Source organism: Cynocephalus volans, chromosome 4, assembly GCF_027409185.1.
Source record: "Cynocephalus volans isolate mCynVol1 chromosome 4, mCynVol1.pri, whole genome shotgun sequence".
Lineage (NCBI taxonomy): Eukaryota > Metazoa > Chordata > Mammalia > Dermoptera > Cynocephalidae > Cynocephalus > Cynocephalus volans.
The window spans coordinates 23,425,842-23,443,449 of NC_084463.1; the positions used below are offsets into that span (position 1 = coordinate 23,425,842).

At 52.1% G+C, this 17,608-nt stretch overlaps 1 protein-coding gene across 1 annotated transcript in view; it reads right to left on the reverse strand.

Annotated features, from left to right (window-relative positions):
• The window catches only part of KIRREL3 (kirre like nephrin family adhesion molecule 3), a 132,923-nt gene that overhangs the window by 92,624 nt on the left and 22,691 nt on the right, over window positions 1-17,608 (reverse strand). The window lies entirely within an intron of this gene.

Genomic DNA, 17,608 nt, shown 5'->3' on the forward strand with positions numbered 1-17,608 from the left:
TTCTCCCTGGGCAGACTCCTGCTTAGCTGCACTTGCTGGGCGCGTCTTTCCACCACAGGGTGGGGGCAGGAGAGAGACGCTTCGAGAGGGCAGTGGGGGTGGGGAGTGGTGTGGTTTTGGTTAATCCTGAGTACCCGAGAATCCTATTATTGTTTAAGTGGCTCCTAGGATGTGTCTAGGGCCATCCCGGGAGGCGTGGGTGTTGGTGCAGCATGACAGAGTCACGCCTCACCACGTCCTCCCTGTCCCTTTCTTTTCTGCAGCAGATCTTACTCCAGTCTCACTATTGCTTGGGAGAAAATCATCAGTGGACCCCATGCCTCCCCAGCCACACCTCAAAACAAGACAGCACGGAACTGTTGAAGCTAGTTGGCTCATATTTTCTTAAACAAACACACCCACCATGCGTACAGGAAGTCAAGGTTTTAAAATATTAGCTCATCTTTATTTACATCCTTATAATAACCTAAAAATAGTAGGCATTGTTTTTATGCCCATTTTCCAGATGAGGAAATGAGGCTCAGGGAGGTGAAAAATAGTAAAAGGAACTGCGCTTATTGATTAGTTACCAAATACCAAGAACTGTGTATGTTCTCCCTCTAGTTATTACAGCAACGATGCTCACACAGAGCATTATGAACCCCATTTGGGAAATGGGGGCTTAAGGCGTTCACTGAAATGTCCAGGGAATTGTCTGGACAGTTGCTGAAGAGGGGTGATTTGATCTATGTTTCCTGGGAAGCCACAGCTGAATGGACAATGGGACGTTGACATGCAGTGAGCATCTGGCCCACAGTGCAACCAGTGCTTTACACATCTCCTTCTGTAATCCATTTGCGTACACTTCAGGGCAGAAATAGCTCCATTGTACAACAAAGAAATCAGGATCAGAGAGGCACAGTAACCTGCCAAGGTCACACAGCGAATGAGCGTGGAACTGGGGTTTGAGTTGGGCCCATCTGAGTTCTGAGCCCTCTCTCCCATCCTACAGCTACAGATGTAACTGAGGAAAAACTGGACCCGGGGGGGAGGCAGCTGTTGTCACAGCCTCACCTTTCCCACCTGGGAGAGTCAGGGATGGCCACAGAGGTCCTGGGCACTGGCTGCTCCTCATCATGGGGACATAAAGCCCCAGGCTCAGACCACATGTAGGACTGAGCTCTCAGCAGCAGATGGCCCCCTAAAAGGAATAATTGGTGTGTAGAAACCGAGGGGAGCTGCGATGGCTGCAGTGTGTGCTGGGGGCTGCAAGAAGAGAGCTGCAGACCACATCAGAGGGTTTGTGGCAGGCAGGAAGGTAGCCGAGTTCACAACCTGATGAGATCTTGGCAGGGTCTCTGAGGAGTCTCATTAAAAATCAAATTGGCCTTGAATTGTGGGAGTAACGCTTTTTCTTCTGATCTGAGCTTTACAAATTAGATTTCATAAGACATTTTAATCAGCTGTGTGTGGTGAGGTTTTTTTTTTCTTTCTCTGACTCTTCAAGTTCTCTGTTGTAATTAGATAGACTGTTTCTGGCACCAAAACAGGAGAGAAAAGGAGGGAAGAGATGAGAGAGGAGACAGGGGAGAGGAGGGAGAGAATGAAGAAAGAGCAGAGGAATGAGGAGCAAGAGAGAAAGGAAGGAGAGGGAGAGACAGAGACGAGGAGGATGGGAGGAGGGAGAAGAGGAGGAGGAGGATGGGGAGGAGGGAGAAGAGCAGGAGGAGGATGGGGAGGAGGGAGAAGAGGAGGAGGAGGATGGGGAGGAGGGAGAAGAGCAGGAGGCCGATGGGAAGGAGGGAGAAGAGGAGGAGGAGGATGGGGAGGAGGGAGAAGATGAGGAGGAGGATGGGGAGGAGGGAGAAGAGGAGGAGGCCGAAGGGGAGGAGGGAGAAGACGAGGAGGAGGATGGGGAGGAGGGAGAAGACGAGGAGGAGGATGGGAAGGAGGAGGATGGGGAGGAGGGAGAAGAGGAGGAGGAGGATGGGGAGGAGGGAGAAGAGTAGGAAGCCGATGGGAAGGATGGAGAAGAGGAGGAGGAAGATGGGGAGGAGGAGGATGGGGAGGAGGGAGAAGAGGAGGAGGAGGATGGGGTGGAGGAGGATGGGGAGGAGGGAGAAGAAGAGGAGGAGGATGGGGAGGAGGGAGAAGAGGAGGACGATGATGGGGGGGAGAAGAGGAGGAGGCCGATGGGAAGGAGGGAGAAGAGGAGGAGGAGGATGGGGGGCAGCTGGGAGGCGCACAGCCTGGAGAGGAGGTGGGGAGAGAGGACTCCTTACCCAGGCTCTTTTCTCCTTACACTAATGATCATTTCACAGTAAATTCTTTTATCTCAAAATCTTTCTTGCAAGGAGGACAGAGTCAAGGCAGCCGCAGTAGCCGTCAAAGATTGTGCTATCAGAGAGAATTATCAGGCTGTCAGCAGCAAGCTGATGGGGTTATAATGAGAAGGCCCTAAACGAAGTGGTGCCTGAGCCCTCCGAAATGTCCACTATTAGGGGGCGTCTGCAGTGGGTAACTGCCCCCAGAATCCCCCCCGCCACCCCCAAATCCTGCTTCCTCTTGGTGGAAAGGGCAGGAAGTACTAGGCGAGGACACCTGGGGAGCTGGGCCCAGGAGGCACCCCAAGGGGGCAAGCCTGAGTTCTGGACTAGTTGGTGCCCTGAAGAGGAGGAGGGGGCTGTCACCATGGAAACCAGGCCCCGCAGGAAGATGGGGCTGGGCAGAGGGCTGGGTGGAAGCAGGTCACAGCGCCACTTCGGAGGTGTCTGACAGCTGAGGAGTTGGGGACAGGCACAAGACCCCCAGAATAAAACCTGGGGCCCACAGGAAAGGAGCCTGAAGGGATGGGGCAGAGCAGGAGAGGGTCTCGAGTGGAGGGGAGTCCCCCGACGGGATCCACGGTGGCCTGAAGGGGCGGCAGTGTGGCAGCTTTCTGGGGGCTCCCATCCCATGCTTGCCCGTTTGCACCTGCTTGGCTTTTCTGCAGAAAGAGTGTTTCTGCGGGGAGGTGGGTACACAGGATAGTCTCAAAAACAGCACCCGAAAAACATGTTTTACAAATTATTCTTTGGAGGGGGAAAAGTTGACAATCTAATTGACAATTTTACTTTACAGTCTAATTTTAATTTTTGTGTATTATGTGTAAGCCACTGAAATAACTTTTTTCTTTTAGATCAATGAGATGCTTTTCCAGTGGATCTGACACTGAGTGTTCCTGAGCATGTAGCGTGGATGAACGCTGAGGAGCTGCAGACGAAGAGGTGGGGGAGGCCAGGGACTCGGCCACTCTTTACCAGTGGGACACACCTCGAGGCCTCTCCTTTGGGCTCAAGAGTCCCTGGAGTGCAGTTTGCATGACACAGAAGTGGGTTATCACTGAGAAAATGCCCCCCGCCCATTCCCTTACTACCCGTTTTCTTTTCCCCATTTTCTTTCCTACTCTAAAAAAGTGAACTGCGAAGGAGCCTGGGATCATTTTCTCTACCCCCCTGGGTGTTCTCTGATGTAGACAGCAAGCTCCTCAAGAACGCTGGTTTCTTCCACACACGTGGATTGACAGCTGCTGCAAGGCAGGTGCTGTGTTGTCTCGTGAGAAACAGGTGAGTGGCCCTGGCCCGCCTCCAGGGGCTGACGTCCGAGCTCCCCCACGGCTGGGGCATCTCTGATTGAGCACAGTGTAGGTCCTGCTCTCAGTGTAGACCCAACACGCCCCTCTCCAACCCCTCAGTTTCCCATGTCACCTGCTGATGTTGCCCAGGTGTGAAGCCAGGCAGGCAGGACGATCTCCCCTTCTCGTGCTTTATTTCTGCTCTGTCACCGTCGCTGCATCTGGCCAGCCTTTCTGCACAGTCTCTCTCAGCTTCCCCCTCTATTCTCCATTTCTACTGCTGCAGCCCTCGTGGCCTCAGCCTGGGTCCTTTCAGCAGAGTCCAAGTGCTTTCTTTAGCTAATCCATGGCATGTGCTGCCTTGGCTCTTTCTTCTGAAATCACTACTTTTCTAATGTTTCCCACCTTTTCAAGGATGGAGCTCTGCTGGCTCTCTGCCGTTCACGGGACAGCACCCGACCTCCCATCCTGGGTCTCCGAAGGCTGACTCCCCTTCTCCCTGTGCTCAACTCCCCCATGTTTGGTGGTTACACAACAACGTTTCTGCTTGCTGCCAGGAAGATGGGTCCCGGCCCAGGAAGGGAGGGGCCCTGCAGAACTGGGGTCCTGGGGACTCTGAGACACGGCCATTCAGGCCCCTGAGATGACTGCCCCAGCCTGCGTGTCTCCCCTGCATGCCTGCTGTGGTTTGGGCAGGCCAAGAGCGTGCTGTACCACTATCCCACCAGACGTTTATAACGCTGAGGCGAGGGAGGGTGGGCTGAGAGGAGAGTGGCATAGTGGGGATTCGAGTATGGGTCTGATGACCCCTTGTGCAGTGCTCTGTCCCTACACAGGTAGAAGAAGCAGGAGAGGGAGGTGGAGGTGGAGGAGCAGGTGTGGCCTTGTGGAGCCTTCCCTCCAAACTGACTGGGGAGGACAGAGAAAAGTGGGCTGGATGCATCCCGTCCTGATGGCCATGTGTGTGCACACGTGGTGCGCTGAGTCAGGATGGCTGGAGTACTAGTGAGGGGCCAGTGGGAGGAAGTGAGCAGGTGTCAGGTGGCACTGAGAGGGACAGGTGCAGCCTAGCCCGGGGAGGGGGTAGGGGAGGTGGGCAGCTGGTGTGACCTTGGAGGGCTCCATTGTGAGGCAGAGCCGCGGCAGGCAGATGGGGTCCTCACAGGTAGACAGTGCTGTCACGTGCGCAAGGGTCCCAGCCTCGTCTGCACAGTGCAGTTTGGTGTCCTCTGCACCTGCCCACAGCCCCCTCTCCTTCCAGCTGTTCCCCATCTCGGCGTCTCTCCCCTCAGGACTCCTCCAGCTGCTTTTCTCAGAAGTGCCCTGCCTTAGATCTGTCCCCTTCACTCCTTCCTCTCCATCAGCCAACCAAGCTCCCAGCCTGCACGGCACCCCCACCCCTTCGTCTCTTTTCGGGGACTCGCAGCACACATAAGCATGGAAAGAACCATCACCATCCGCCTCCGGAGGTCCCCACCGTCTTCCAGTAAACATTTAAAATGCTAAAGACGCCTTGCTTCTCTACGACCTCACACACCTCTGGCCCCTGGATTGAGGTTTCCCCTTAATCCCCAGTTATTTCCTGGGGAGGGAAAAGGAGTTTTGCCACAGAAGGCTGAGGTCAAAGGCCAAGCTGCTTGGAGTGACAGCGATATGCAGTGCTCCAGGGTGCTGGCCACCCTCTGAGTGCATGTGGGTGTGTCCGTGGGGTGACTGGGCCCCACCCCTCTCCAGCCAGACCTTTTCTGCTTGCATTCCTTATCAACCACTGAAGATTCTGATTGAAAAATTTTTTCTTATGCTTTCAGAATGTTGGAAAGCCTTCGTTTGAGAATTTTTAGGAGGAAATTTTCCTGGGGCTAAAATGTGAGCCTAGAAGGCCAAGGTGCATGTGTGCAAGCCCTTGTGTCTACACGACCCTCTCTCCCCTCACCTCCACTTTCTTCTCAACCCCCATCCCCCACCATGCTCTCCTTCTCCCTGGGATCATCTCTCTCCACACAGGCCCAGGCCCCACTCTGCTGTCAGGGCCACTCCGGGGACCTCTGGAAGGGACAGTGTCTGGATGGTCCTTAAGGTGCAAGAGCCCATGGTGCTGTGGGGTGTGTGTGTGGAACAGGTGGAAAGATGGTGCAGTGTCCCTATGCCCATGGTGGCCGGGGTCCTCCCATGCCATGGTGTTCACCATCCCTGCCACCCACAACTATCAACCCCAAATTTTGGGGGTACACATTCTGGTACTCCAGTGTCCCAAGTCTGTGCCACCCCATAGGCATACTTCTTTGCACCATGGTTCCTTAGTGGTGGCAGAGGCAACGATCTACAGGGTCAGCATGGACTAGTGCAAAGAGCATAACAGAGGAGCTGACGCCACAGGCAAACTCTGCACTGGAGCCTGACGTGGGCAGCAGGGTTGCTGACTGTCCCCATGTCCCCCCCGCAATCTCCTTCTTTGGATCCATGCTCGGAGGCCAGCTCAGAGGCGAATGGGAGATGGCCCAAGAGTGTGCCGACTGTCCTTTCTCTCTCGGACTGGCCACTTTGGCCTGGCCTTTGCTCCAGCAGCAGGTTGAGGGGAAGTGACCACTGACCTCATGGTTAATCCCAGCCAGACCTGGACAGGAATGTCAGGGTCACCTGGAATGCTTGCCTTTGCTTCTTAGGAGCCCAGTGCTCTGCAAACCCATGTGTGTGCCCCTCCTCACGGTTGCTGGTGTGGCAGCTCCACTGAAATCCTGCCTGCCCCTGCCTCCACCCTCAGGACACTCAGTGGATCTTACTGAGAGTCTGTGGGTGGTCACACTGGACCACAGGTCTCTAGACTACAAGGGATAAAGTGACCGGTCTCATAGAGAGGTCATGTAAATTTCTGCTGGGGTTTTAAAAAGGCCTACTTCAAGCATGGGAGTTGGGAGAGGTCGAAGACAAGGCTTCCTGGAGGAGGAATCATGGGATGGGGAATGTGATGACAGAGAAATGTCATCTGGGGCAGGAGAAAATACATAAGTGATGAGGAGGCCTCAGCTACCCACATGGAGTACCAAAGTGATGGGTCACCCGCCCAGGCCTGGCTCCTGGACAGTAGAAAGAACATAGTGTCAGCCAGGCCTGGGAAGGAACTCTGGCCCTGTCACTAGCAGTGTGATCTGGGGCAAGTTCCTCACCCTCTCTGAGCCTGTTTCCCCATCTGCAAAATGGGATAACAAGCCTACCCGGCAGAGCTGCTGTGAGGATGAGAGGCCTTATGCGTAAATGATCTTGGCATGCAGAGGGTGTCTCATAAAAGGTCATTCTTATTTTCATCACTATCCATGAGCCTTTCCTGGAGTCCAGGGCTGATAAAACTAGGCCAGACCAGCACCTGTCATGAAGGTTTCCAGAGGTTTTGCAAATCTGAAGTTGGACCCATTAGAAATCTGCTTCTCAGTGTGAGTCGTGCAGTTGAGAGATCTGAGCGTGAGGCCTCCTGTGACCATGCTGCTGCTGCCCTCCCAGCCGGCTGCAGAGTCCCCTGTAGCCTCCAGGTCAGCCATGCAGGAGGGACTCAGATGTCACCATCTGCTCTGTTATTAGTGATCAATTTGGGAAGGCTTAAGAATACTTGTACCTGGTACACTTATCACCAGCTTTCTCCCAGCTTGTAGCTCACAAATGGCCTATTATGAGATTAAAGGAAGCTGCCATGTCCTGAGATGCAAGCAAAGTGGGTGAAGGGAAGAAGCCAGGTCCGTGGCCCCTGATGTCACCAGAATAACACCAGGTGGGGCGGGAAGGGGAGAGGCCAGCATGACTCAGATTGTACCTGCAAGCCCAATTCCTGACTTCTGCTGTCCTCCTGCTGCTCAGCACAGGGCCTGCTCCTAATGCAGGAGAATGAGCTTTGGGAAATTTCCAGAATGCCCTGGTGTGACCTACTCAAGGGAGAAGGATTGGGATTGATGGGGTATGTTCTGACCCACTCATCAGCTAACTAATAAAACTGATTTTTATGGACGGTCTAATGGGTGCCAGTTATTGTGCCAGCCCTAGGAATGCCACGGTGGCTTCAGGCTAGGGCAGGAGCCAGCCTAGCAGTCTCCAAAGTCCCCGTGGGTGCAAGGGAGGAGCTAATATGTCTTCTGATGAGGGGCTGAGAGTCTGGAGGAAGCAGATGTGTGTGCAGGAGCTGGAATAAAAATCTCCGTATAATTAGTGCCAGAAGTGAGACATAAACAGTGTCCCGAGAAAGGAGTCACAGAGGGGCCGGCTTCTGAAATGACCTGGAAGGGTAAGCAAGATGTGGGCAGGGAGGGACCAGGGACAGCATAAGTGAGGTGTTGAGGTCAGAATGCTCTCAAGGAATAAAAGCACGCGTGCCATGTGGGCTAGGCTTGGCGTCTGCACTGCCTTTACAGCTGGGTGCCCCTGGGAAGAGTGCTTTGTCCCTCTGAGCCTCAGTTTCCCTGTCAGGATTGTAATCACCACTTGGGTTGTTCATGAGAGTGAAGTGGCACATTTTGTGTAATGTGCATAGAGCCCTGCCTGCCCTCCACAATGGCAGCTGTCACCATCACTGTGAAGCCGGTATGATTGCTGCATGGAGTACGTGCATGGGGGTGTATTTCATAGGACACAAATCTAGAAAGTCCTGGTGGGTCTGCCTGTGTGGGCTCTTGAACACACACCACGAAGTTTGCACTTCATGAGGTCATCAAAGGTTTTTGACCCACATGCTTAGTTCTGCGTTTTGGAAAGATCACAGCAATGACAGTGAGGAGGGTGGATGAAGAAGGACTGATCAGGAAGATTTTGCTGTCAGAAGGGCTCAGGCTACAGCTGCATCAGTGGAAAGAAGAAAATGGATTTAGGAGCCGTTTGGGGGTGGAACTGATAGCACTCGATGGGGCGGAGGGAGATGCAGGCACACAGACCCCCAGTCCCTGGCTTAGGACAGAGGACAGGTGAATGGGCGATGTGGAGGATTTGCTGTCTCAGGGGGAGAAGCAGGTTCAAGGTGAGGGAGAGTTCAGCTGAAAGCGTGTCGATGGAGAGCGGCCCAGAGTCGCTCAGACGATGACGTCCTGGATGTAGTTGGGTCTGAGGGTCCGGAGCTGGGAGGAAGGTGTGAATAACTCCCACTTACTGAGCACTCGCTATGGGTCAGGCAGCAGGAGAAGCGTTTCTACAACGTGTCTTCTCATTTGGAGTTGACCTGAGAAGACAACTCCAAATATGGAAAGTTATATTCATTGACATGACCACCCAAGAGGAACGTGGTTACTCCAGGCTGGGAGGGTCAGGAGTAGCTGCCTTGGCTGGAATATCTAACTCTTATCAAGTTTTGCACAGGCTTAGAGCCTCTTGGGATGGCAAAAAGTCATCTAGCCCAATTTTCTTCCTTTGGATCGAGGTTGGAAATATAAACAGAGAAGCCAGAAGAACCAGGTGGGGGTGGAAGATGGGGCCTTCTCTGCAGTGTCTGTTTCTCCTAGACTTCTGCTGGGAGGGAGACTTGGAAACCCTACCAACCCCAACATGGTCATGTGCGGCCACAGGTAATTTGATTCTGATATATAGTGAGGAGAAGCTTGTCAATGTCACAAATGTTCCAGAAATTGTGCTAGAATTTTGTGTGGGCTTACCGAGGACAGCCTGATTGCTCTTCCCAGGCTGGATGACGGGGAGGAAGTCCGAGGGCACATTCTCTCACCCTCTTGCTCTCCTGAGCTGGGAAGCCTGGGCAGCCTGTGATTCTCCCGGCCTCACACAGTCCGCCAAGGTTGTCCCGGACAGCGTGGACCTTTAATGAAGAGCAATCGGACTGGCCGAGGCAGGGTGAGTCCAAAGTCACTATAAATCCTTTGCCTACTGATTATCAGCCTGCAGCCCTGGCCAGAGCCTGCGCTGTGCTCATTAGTGGCAGTGAGAGGGATTCCTCCATCGATCTGCCAAGGCCTAGATGCCAGAAAGACACTGATAAGTGCTGCTGGAAATACCAGCTCTTCGGTGCCTGCAGAGGAGACCATCCATCCCTGCCTGAGGTCACCTGGAGGTCTAAGCAAGCTGGGACAGGCAGAGCAGTGTGGGTTTGTGGTGGGGGTGGGAGACACTTGGCAGCTCATGAAGCAAGGACCCCAGATGTTGTCTGTCTTTCTCTGGGTCTCAGGCACTTGTGTCTTCAGGTTTGGAATATGTACTCACTGAGCCATCACGGGGGAAGGTAGGAAGCAACAGTGGGGGAAGAGAGAGGCACTAAAGAGCAGTGAGGGAACCATGTCTTAGCCCCAGAGAGAGCTGCAGGCTGCGGCTATGGGCAGAGAGAGCGTCTGCACCCTCTCAGAGGGCACTGGCTTGGGTGTCGCTGGGATGCTCTGGAAGCCTTGCCATGGACTGACTGACCCCACCATGCCCAGCATCTCTTGCTCACTTTTCTCAGAGCTACAGTGCAGACACAAGAGGCTTTGTCCTTAGCATGAGCGTCCAGGCCCAGACAGTGCCAGGCTGGTGCTGCCCTGCCACCTCTCAGCTGTGCGCCCTCTGCCTGACTCTTCCTTCTCTAAGGTTCGATTCCTCATCCATAAGGGACAAGGTTAAGACTATCAGTTAATCTGTTAAGCCCCTTTTTCCCAACCTTAATGTTCTATGTTCTAATTTATACAGAGTACTATTTTGGAGGGCCCTAATGCTGAAAATGGTAAAACCAAGATGTAAGGAAGTAAAAGCAAATCTCTCAAGGACACTTGGTCTGTTTAGGGAAGATCCATGACCTAAATGTCATTTTTCTGTTAACAACCAAAATAATCATTTTATGCTGCAGCAGGCCTTGTCAGTCAGAAATGGTTTGAAAATTTCATGTGCATAAGAATCACCTGTGGGACTGGCTAAAGTGATAGTTTGCTGGGCTCCAATCCAGAGATTCTGAGATAGCGGGTCTGAGCTGGACGAAGGAATTGGCATTTTGATGGCTTCCCAGGTAATCCTGCTGCAGGCAGGCTCTGGACCACATCTGAGAAGCTCTGTTGTGAGCAAACAGCACAGGGTTCAGGGGCCTGCCTTCTTTCTAGTTCTGGCTTTGGTCACGCTGCCATCTCTGGGTGTGCCTGCCTTGGTTTTCTATGCACAGTGAAGGCACTGGACAAGGTCAGAAGTTTTAAAGTTTGTGTAACTCATTTGTCAATGAACTCTCGCATGGAACCCCAGTTTCATGTGGGGGCATGAACTGAGTTAGAGCTGGAGGGGCTGTGTCCTGCCCTTGCCCCCCTGCAATGGACCCCAAGGATGCTCTGTGCCATGTTCAAGGATTCACAACGCCCCGTGCCGTTCCGGTCTCCTGGTGTCTCATGAAGGGCCACGCTGCTGCGTCCCACTGGCAGGTACAAAAGCAGGCCCAGGACCCGGTGTGCACGGACTGGCCTTAAGCATGAGGCACTTTTGTCCCACTCCCTAACTCTGTGCTGGAGTCACAACTGAGACATGCTGCTTACAGAGGGGTCTTCTCACGGCTGCTGGGGTTGTTCACACGGGAAGCAGCTCATTTTAGTGTAACGTCCTGAATTTCTCCCCTCTTTGAGACCAAATACAATCAATTCTTAATTATCTTTGTTAATGGAGAGGAGCAAAGGTGTGAATAATCCAAAATGATGGACAATCCAAAATAATGAATAATCCCAAGTCACATTTATTTTTGACTTTGGAACGCCTTGTGGTATTTGAGTTTGAATATGGATGTGTTTGATGTTCTGGGCATTTTTAATACTTAAAAAAAGCACCATGCGACGGTGGAGCTCCCTCCCTGACTCCTCCTCCGCAGGGTGGAGAAGATCACCCTGGGACCGGCCCACAGCCAGAGCAGGGCCACAGCCCGCATTCCCATCTCCTGTCTTCACTGCTCACACCTTCCCTAGGAGGCGATGGGGACATTGACTGATTTTGCCTTTAAAGGACTTTCGTTCCCTTTGGGCCTCATGCAAATAGGAGCAAAATAAGAAGCTGTGAAATGTTAACAGAGGACTTCATTAAGCAATCTTGGTGATAGCATTTGCCAGGAATGGGGACGATTTGCCAACAGATAATTGAGAGCTGACTATATATGTGTCCTAATTAAAAAAGTGATTCTTCTTCTCACCGCCCTGGGATTGTGAGCCCTGGCTTCTGGTTGGCTTGGGATATTAACCACAACTAATTCTTACATGCTTTGTACTTCACAAATTACTTCACATACGGTATCTTACTCAATCCATGCTCACGACACCCCGTGGAGAAGGTTCTATCATCAGCCCTCAGGTAGAGACTTGAATGTGAGGCTTGAAGCCTAATGTCCCACCATGAGTGTACCCCCTACCCCCATCCAGCCTCTTCTACCTCCCTCTGCCTCTTCTGTCACCACCAAACAGGGGCTGGCCCTGGCCAGGGCTCAGGTTATTTGCATCAATCCCGAGAATGCAGCAGCAAAGAAAAAACAGAAGAAAACAAAACTGACTTGCGATGTCATTTCTGCCCAGTCTTTCTGATTGAAGAGGCAATGTTTGTAAAGAAGAAATTTTGTGCTGGAAGCACCTTGATAGGAACGAGGAAGTGTGGAGGCTGCTGGGGGTGCACAGTGTGGGAGGAGAGGTGTTCTTCCTTTCCAGGAGGCTCAGGCTGTGTCGCCAAGCCCGGGCATCTCAGAAGATGAGTTAGGGACAGGGAAGATGGAACCAGAAGGGACGGAGTTCCTCAGAAGCAGGAGTAGCTCCAACTCCAGGCTAACCATTTCACATCAACAATCCTGAGAGATAGAAAGTCTCCCCCATATTATGGATTAGAAAATGGAAGCTTGGAGAGGTTAAGTAACCCATCCAAGGTCACAGTGTGTGGTGGACCTAGTATGCGAACTGAACCGTTTGACTCCAGTTCTGGCTTTTGTTTACAAAACAGTATGGGGTCAGCAGAGGGGGTTTGGTTGGTGTGGTTTCCTCTTCAGAAAGCAGAGACTACTGTGCCCCTAACTGCCCCCAACATGCTCCAAAAACAGACACAAAGCTGATGGGACACCTGCTTCAGGCCTGCCAGGCACACCTCCCCACCCCACCTGCAGACCATAGAAACCTCGGATACTCCCATGGTGCCTGTGGGGCTGAGGTCAGCACTTTGAACAATAATTTAGGGTGAAAGTCATCTGCACCCAGGCAGAAGTACAGCCATTTTTAACACTACCCTGCCGCATCCTCATTCAGAAGGGCTTTGCAAAGCCTGATCCCCTGCAATAGCTTTCTTGGCTCAGTCCTGGGCTCCATGAATAATGACTTCCATTCCCTGCACTGCTGGAGCCTTGGGCCTTTGCAACAGCCTCTGTGAACCACTCATTCATTGTGAGATGACCCAAGGAAGACCAGCTGTGCCTGGCCAGGATCTTCTGATGGGGCAGGGGATCAGGGCAGCAAATGGGAGCCACCTTGGGAGATGAGGCCCCATTCCTGCCTGCTCCCCAGGACATCTCTATTTTCTAGCCTGGAGTGCCCCTGGAGGTGCTGACAGCTCCTCTAATAGGAAAGTTACTCATGGCTTCACTGGAGAGAGCAGAGCAGCTTTCAAAACTCCTCCCCTAAATGCAGCAATATTTGGTAACACTTGGTGTCTTGGGGAGAGAATTCATGTCCATAATTAGTTACTGTATATCACCGTTAGTACTCTGCTCAGGATTTACTGGGCAAATACCATTTAACTGCACAATAACTACAGGTCCTTGCTGCTTATTGGGTAATTTACTAAGGCTGGGAGAATGGGGCAGGAGGGACTCTGAATTGGAGGTATTGTAACCCCTTGAATCAAACTTTATGAGTTTGGGTTTGGCAGGGAGGCAGCTGCTTGTAGCAAGCTCTAGTTGCTTTGTTTTGCAGAATTGGCTGGCCAACTGCTTCCTTCTCTTGATTCATTGCAAGAGGAGAGATCTGGGACTGGGGTCTAGGACTGCCTGGGGCTACCTGGGGCTATGGAGGGGCCTTTTGATAGAGGGTCTTTGGCTGAGAGTCTGCAGCAGAAAACCAGGCTTGGTGTTCTGGGGGCTCCCTGCAGCCCTGCCATTTAGTCCCTCCACGGGGCCTCTTTTTGTATCAGGGCCTGTGGGTGGGGAGTGCAGGAAGCTGTCCTTGGCTGGCAGCATCAAGATAATTGCCTAAACCCTCTCCTCTCACAAGTGCAATGTTGCTTGGGAAGCGGCCATTCCTGGACACTTGGCCAACATTCCAGGCCTTAATCTGCTTGAGCAAAGTCTGTCTTTGTTTGGCCGTGCACTGTCTAAACTCCTCTAACCTATTTAGGCCGCGGAGAGGGGAAGAGACACAATAATGAAAAACTCAACGTGCAGCATTGCCTTACGCAACCTAATAAATTACTTGGTACCCGGCTGCCAGCTCAGACTAAGCCCAATATTGCCTGCAGTAATTATTTGGATCAAATGCAGTTTATCTGCTTCATATTTGTGCTTCTGTGCTCAGTGGTAACTTATAAATGTCATTGTGGTGTTTATTTGTTATAATGAAACGTAATGGCATTGGAAGCCAGGAGCAGAGCTGGTGGCGCGGCAGGTTTAAAACAATCTCTTCATCTCTGGAGAAGGAATGAGCCAAGATAACATGAAGCTGCCCCGTAGGGAAGAGATTTGCGGAGATGGTTGTGTCCTCATGTGGTGAGGTGGGTGGGGGAGAGCCAGGAGCTCGAATTGGCACCAAGGGGAGCTGTCTTTGCCTCCAGAGACAGCCATCAGGAGCAGGGAAGACTTGGCTGTGCTTAACCCGGCACTGCCCATGTGTACGTGCTCTATCTTCTGAGGGCTTTTTAGGGTGGGAGGTGTTTAACCTTCACACCCCTGATGGCTGGCCCAGGTAAGAGATACACGTTGCCCAGGGCCTTGGCCTCTCAAGGGCATGGAAATTAGAAACCCAGGGTGACTGCATTATGGAGGACAGACCATCAGGGAGAGAGGACTGGGAGAAGGAAGTGGGGGATGGGAAACAAAGGTGGGGGGATCCTCAGGGGCCAGAAGAGGGGATGGCAGGGCTTTCTTCTCTGGATCATGGAGGGGGCACTGGTGGCAGGAAGCACAAGGCATATACGGCACGAGGAAGGGCTGGCAGAGGACAGAGGGCAAGGTGCCCCACTGGCTCTGCAGAAGCACCACGGACCAGGATGGGCCATTAAGCAGAGAACTCAGGACAGTGGCTTCACGCAGTCCTGGGCTCTGTCATTTACTAGCTGCATGGCTTTGGGCAAGTTATTTATCCTTCCTGGGTTTCATTTCCTTATGTGGAAAACGGGAGTAATAATAGATACGTCTCAGGGTTGTGGTGCTGATTAAAGGAGATGATGTGTATAAAGTGATGACCATGGTGTTGGCACACAGTAAACGATACATAAGTGGCTGTGGCAGTGATTGGCACACAGTAGAGGGTCAATAAATGTCTGCTGAGTGAATGAATGAAAAACAGCACTTCCCACTTGTGTGCATTTCAAAGTCCTATTCCAAACAGCTGAGCTTGGACTTAGACCTTGCGCCTATTCAGGGTTGATCTTTTTATCCCTACTTTTATGAAAACAAGGCCCAGTGTGGTTATAGTAACTTGCCGAAGGCTGCCCAGCTGGTACATGGAGTGGGTGTTAGTTCTACCACCTCCCAGGACGGGGTTCCTTCCACCAGCCCATGCTAGACAACTCCCCACCAGGCACAGAGGCTGCGCTGACCTCCCCAGCACAACTCGGAGACAGAGGCAAGCGGGGTACTTTCTGTCCATTCATCTTAACACTACATCTAGCGTTAGCTCATGAAATATTCATTTTCTCCCCTCAATGGCATGCTCATACAAGGCTCCTAACATCATAAATATGGATGAAGATTATTAGTCATTGTTACTTCTCCCAGTAGCCCCTCTCCTCCCCCAGCACCCCCCTGTTTTGATCTCAGCACAAATGGGACTGAATTGGGGGTATTAACCTGGAACACTAATAATAATGCCTTGCATTTTATGGTACTTTATACTTTTTCAAATCACCTGCGCACCATCATGCATATTTTATCCTTACATCAAGTGCAGGGAGGAAAGAGGGCAAGCATCATGAGTATACCCATTTTGCAGATGAGAAGAATAGGTCAAGAGAGATCAAGGTCAGGTCACATACTAGTCAGAAACAACTTACTTTTAACCCTTCCTCCCTTTTATGACAACTAATGAAATGTTCTCTGGGAAACTAAGTGTTTGCTTCATGCAAATTAATAATAGCACCACCTTATTGTTGATATGGTACTTTATAGTTTATAAAGAGCATTCATCCATGTTACTCTACTGGTCCCCGCAAGGCAAGGACAATTTATTCTTGTTTGACAAAGCTCATATAGCTAGTTAGTGGCAATCTGGGCCTTAAACCATTATTTCCCAAAGTGGATTCCAAAGAACACTAGTTCTGACACATGCTACAGGAAAAATGTAGACCTTTTGTGGACAAGTGAGTTTGGGAAACTCCGTGAACCGTATCCACCTTTGGGAGTTCACCATGCCCTTTGCACATTAAAGTCTCTGGGAAGCTCTGTAGCAGAGAGCCTTGGTGAATTAGGTCTTGCCTAGCTTCTCCCCGCCTTATCTAACCACGGAGGCTGTACTTCGTGGAAAACCTGCTCACATGCTGCAGAACTGCAGCTCCGGGGAAGGGTGAGTGAGTGGAGAAGGGTGCATGCGCGATCCCTCCTCCCCCATGTTTTTGGAGGTAGTGGAGTTAAGAGCAGGGCTGGATGTACAGAGGGTGAAGATGGGATAGAAGGCACACTCTGGGGACCATCACAGCTGAAGTGTCCCCTCCCCGGGCTGCCTCCCTCCTTCCCCCTTGGCAGTGAGGTCCAGATAATTCACTCAATATTCAGCACAGTTCGTCTAGCCTATATCTGGGCAGGATCAGAGGGGCTGCCTGACTGGCCAAGTAGGGGTCTGTGGGCAGTGCATGATGGGGAGACATGGGAGATGGCAGTCCTGGGCCATGGGGAGAAATGGATAAGGACACGCAATAGGTGCTCAGTCACGTCTGCCCTTGATGCTGATGGGGAAGGTCACCCCACCCTGGCCCAAACACACAAAGGTGCCCCAGGCAGAGCGGAAGAGCAGGGTTTGGCTCTTGGCTTTACCGTGTGAAAGCTGCGTGCCTTTCTGTAGATGACTTAATCTCTGTGAGCCTCTGTTTCTTCATCCTCAAAGCAGGCTCACACTCCCTTGTGATGTGCCTGTGCATAAATGCTCCCTTGCCTTGTGTCTCTGCCGGCTCACTCCGTCTCCCTTCTGCAGCTTTCTCGAAGTTCCTCAGTGTTCCTCCAGGTAGAACAAATAGCTTTCCCCACCTCTGTGCCCCGAGAGCACATTGTCTGAACACCTCCTGAGCTCTCCCATCACCTGCCTTCTGCTATTGTACTATACACCTGTCTCCCCACTGGACCCTCCCAGGGCGGTCACCGACTCTATTACTGCCCAGCTGTACCCTCAGGCCTGCCAACTTCCAGCCACCAGTATCTGCAGCGTTCTCCTGAGGGCTTTTCCTAAACTGTGAAGGCTGGAAGAGCCAAGAGTTAATTCCCCACCCAAGCAGCCCCCACCCCATTCCCCACAGCAGCTGGTGTGCACATACCCCACTCCTTGGGTGGCCTTACTTTGAGGCATGTGTCCTACAGCACTGCTCAGAGTTTTTGACTGGGGTTAGGATCCGGCTGGCCACAATGGCAGCAGGCTGAGGACACTCCCGTGTGGGACATTCCCTTCCCTGAGTCAGTTCTCTCCCCACTCTCAGGCACCCTTTGTGCCTCCCAGATGAACTACTGCACTCGAGTCTGTGCTTAGGGTCTGCTTCGGGGGAACCCGAGCTAAGACAAGGGCATCCTCCATGTGTTCTTCATCCCTGCGCCCCCCACAGCAGCAGGCACACAGTGTAGGTGCCGATAAACATCTGCAGCAAACCAAAAAAAGCCATGAGAACAGATATAAGAGTGACTATCGGTCAGTGCGATGACATCAGCAAGCTGGCCAC